This window comes from Mastomys coucha, unplaced genomic scaffold (assembly GCF_008632895.1).
Source record: "Mastomys coucha isolate ucsf_1 unplaced genomic scaffold, UCSF_Mcou_1 pScaffold14, whole genome shotgun sequence".
NCBI classification, from domain to species: domain Eukaryota; kingdom Metazoa; phylum Chordata; class Mammalia; order Rodentia; family Muridae; genus Mastomys; species Mastomys coucha.
This window is the reverse complement of record NW_022196896.1, coordinates 122,893,498-122,897,470: the sequence shown is the minus strand read 5'-3', so window position 1 is coordinate 122,897,470 and position 3,973 is coordinate 122,893,498. Positions and strand designations below refer to the sequence as shown.

Genomic DNA, 3,973 nt, shown 5'->3' with positions numbered 1-3,973 from the left:
GGATGAGAGAAAGCTCACAAAGATTCAATCTTAGACAAAGAATTCCAGGCAATGATGAGAGCAGAAGAAACTCTTGGGAATAGCATATCAACTGGTTATCTAAACCAAATAGTCAGCTCTGAAGACATATATACTAGAATTATTATACAGACAGATCAGGTTGTACTTAGGTTTTTGTATTTAGGAGAATATATATTTTATTAATAAAATTGGAGAGAAAGAGGCTATGAACTTAAGGAGAAATCAGATAGGTACATAGGAAGTTTACAGGAAAGGGAAAGGGGTGATATATTATAATCACAAAACAAATATGTTATTTTTGAAAAGAATATGTTCATAAAGTATACATCTTGCGTAAATACTCTATCAAAAGTGTATAAAACGTGCTCGCTTCGGCAGCACATATACTAAAATTGGAACGATACAGAGAAGATTAGCATGGCCCCTGTGCAAGGATGACACCCAAATTCATGAAGCATTCCATATTTAAAAAAAAAAGTGTATAAAACACATGAGGTATGATACATAATTTTTAAATTATCCTAGAAGAAAATAAAATGGATAAGAGTCTGAAAACATTTGAAAAATTTTATATGAGTTACAACAGTATCAGTACAAATATCTGCAGAGACAAAGCTGACAGAAAAATTGCCAGAGACACTTGTTTGGAAGTCAGGTACTTAAAAAAAATATGCTGGGTCCCCAGTGAAGGAGTTAGAGAAAGGACCAATGGAGCTGAGGGGTTTGCAGCCCCTTAGGACGAACAACAATATGAACTAACTAGTACCCTCAGAGCTCCCAGGGTCTCAACCACCAACCAAGGACTGCACATTCTGATTGTTCTGGCAGCATGTGTATAGTAGAGGATTGCAAATTCGATCATCAATAAGAGGAGAGGACCTCGGCCCTGTGAAGGTTCTGTGCCCCAGTGTAGGGGAATGCCAGGGCCAATAAGTGGGAGAGGGTGGGGTAGCAGGCATGGGGAGGGGGGAGACAAGAGGGGTTTGTTTTTGTTGTTTTTGTTTGTTTGTTTTTTGGAGGGGAAACTGGGAAAGGAGAAATTTACATGTAAATAAAGAAAATATCTAAGAAAAAAAGAAAAAAGAGAATAAAAAATATGCACTAGGCATTTGCATTGATCTGTGTGTTGAAGAAAGTGATTTTGGGTTTCTCATGATGTCTGAAAGGGGGAGCTGGATGACGTTTTCCTCATATTCCATAAAAGGATATGAGAGGCCAAGAAGAAAATGAAACATCCTACCAAAAGGCAAGGCTGTCAGAGAAGCTGATATCAACTCTAGGGGATGGTTCTGATACCTTAATCAGGAATCTGCTTGTGAACACTGAAGGTCTTATTCTCTAATTGCTTCTTGATTGATCAGTAAAGATGCCAGTGACCAATGAGCTGGGCAGAATAGGGGAAACTTCCAGGTTTTCTGTAGGCAGGCTAGCAGACACAGGGGAGGAGAAGAGATTTGCCATGCTTGGGGAGTGTGGGAGAAGGAGCCATCAGCCATATGAGATCTCCAGTGGAGTGGCCATTGGCCACTTCTCCAACTAGGCCTGGGGTAGCAGGCAGAATATTAGAAACATAATTAAGCTAAGGGCAGATTTATGGCAGTGAACAAGGAGAAGGTAACTGAGCAACTAAAGTTGAGGGCAGATTTAGGATGCTGAGCTGGGAGTGAAAAGAAGGGTGGAAGATAGCTGAGGAAGGCTTAGAAGAGCCTGGTCATTGAGCTTATAAATGTTATCATTTATAAGACTTGCCTTGGTCATGGTGTCTCTTCACAGCAGTAAAACCCTAAGAGAGATGTTGGTACCAGGGACTGGGATATTGCTGTGATAGGCCTAACCATGCTTTTATTTGGAAGAATGTGGATTTGTGGACTTTGGATTTGGAAAGCAGAATATGAAAGACTTTGTTACTGAGAGTGATTTGAACTGTTCGGATATTGTCCAAGAGGTTTCAGTGGAAAATTTCAATATGTGGCCTAGAGATGATTTTTTTTTTTTGGTGTGGGGGAGGGGAGATTGTATTTTGGTGAAGAACGTGGCTACTTTTTGCCCTTTTCTAAAGAGCGTGCTTAAGGCTAAGTAAGGTGAAGAGACTCAAATCAATTGCATTGACAAAGGAAGTCTCAGAAGTGCCCATCATAGACTTTGTTCTCTGGTTAAGTCTTATGAAGAACATTTTAAGCAAGTGTAGCAAACTGAGAAAGGAGAAATATAAAATATATGGTTCAAATATTAAAGGGTAAGAAGTAAAATGGAGCTGAATCCTGTGTTCAAGGAGATAACAAATTAAGGGAGTGGGACTTTGGGATAAGATCCTACCCAGCTAAGTTTAGATCCAGGCGTGATGTTACACACTTTTAATCCTAGAAGATAAAGCCTAGCAGATCTCTTAGTTGAAGGTCAATCTGCAGGGCAAGATTCAGGACAGCCAAGCTTAGGCAGTGAAGGAATTGGCAAAGAGGAAGCTAGTGATAATGTAATAGAACAAGGGGTCCATGTTCCAGCTCCTACAAGCAGCAGAACTTGGCAGTTTTAGCCATGTGCCTCTGGCTTTATAGTCAAGCCAGAAGTCGGAGAAGGAGATGGAGACTACTGGAACAATACATGCTGGTTAGCTGGACATTAGTGGTGATTAAGAAGAGAACAGCATCACTGAGGTGAAATATTCTGGGAAGAGTTTTCTGAGAACACAAAGAAGCTGTATTTTAGAGATAGCTAAGGTTGTACCTCATACTGCAGATATACTTGGTAATATATAAGAGTTACCCAGATGGTATTGGTTTTGAAGGCATGAAGGGGTCATGAAGAGAAGCTGATGTTTGGCACTGTAAGAGGCCATGGAAGGCTATTATTAGTGAAGGTTCAGCCTCAGTTGCAGTTGATGGCCCAGGACTGAAGGGTTCGTGAAAAGGAGTTAGCAACATGAAGAGAGCCTATGAGAGGCTATTGGTGAAGCCTAGTTGCAATGGAAGATCCCAGCTTACTGGAGATGCCAGTACCATGGTATGATTACAAAGAACAGCAGATGGCAAAAGGCAAGCACAAGACCATAAACAACAGAAACCAAGGCAACTTGGCATCACCAGAACCCAGGTCTTCCACCACTATGAGACCTGGCTACCCCAACACAGCAGAAAAGCAAGATTCTGATTTAAAACCACATCTCATGATAATGATAGAGGTGCTTAAGTAGGACATAAATAACTCCCTTAAAGAAATACAAGAAAACACAGGTAAACAGGTAGAAGACTTTAAAGCGGAAACACAAAAATCCCTTAAAGATAAAAATAACATGAAAAATAACAGGAAGCAACAATCACTATTCATTAATATCTCTTAACATCAATGGACTCAATTCCTCAACAAAAAGACATAGACTAATGACTGGATACGTAAACAGGACAGAGCATTTTGCTGCATACAGGAAGCATATCTAAGTGTCAAAGACAAACACTACCTCAGAGTAAAGGGCTAGAACACAATTTTCCAAGCAAATGTCCCAAGAAACAAGCTGGAGTAGCCATTCTAATATCAGATAAAATCGACTTTCAACCAAAAGTCATCAACAAAGATAAGGAAGGACATTTCATACTGATCAAAGGAAAAATATATGAAGAACTCTCTATTCTGAACATCTATGCTCCAAATGAAAGGGAACCCACATTCATAAAAGAAATTTTACTAAAGCTCAAAGTACACATTGCACTCACAAAATAATTGTGGAGAACTTCAACACCTCACTCTCATCAATGGACAAATCAGGGAAACACAAACTAAACTAAACACAAACTAACATATATCATCAGATCCTACTACAAAAGCGTATACTCAAGACAACTGGAAAATCTGGATGAAGTGGAAAATTTTCTAGACAGATACGAAATACCAAATGTGGTCTCCCTCCCCAAAGCCCAGACAGTAACGCAGCGCTGTAGAAGCGGCTACATTCAGAAAC

General features: G+C 39.8%; 1 non-coding gene across 1 annotated transcript; it reads left to right on the top strand.

The window, feature by feature from the left end:
- Window positions 1-383: 383 nt before the first annotated feature.
- Window positions 384-490, top strand: LOC116089516. Its single transcript, XR_004118322.1, has one exon. It is a non-coding gene; the product is annotated as a U6 spliceosomal RNA (small nuclear RNA).
- Window positions 491-3,973: the final 3,483 nt, after the last annotated feature.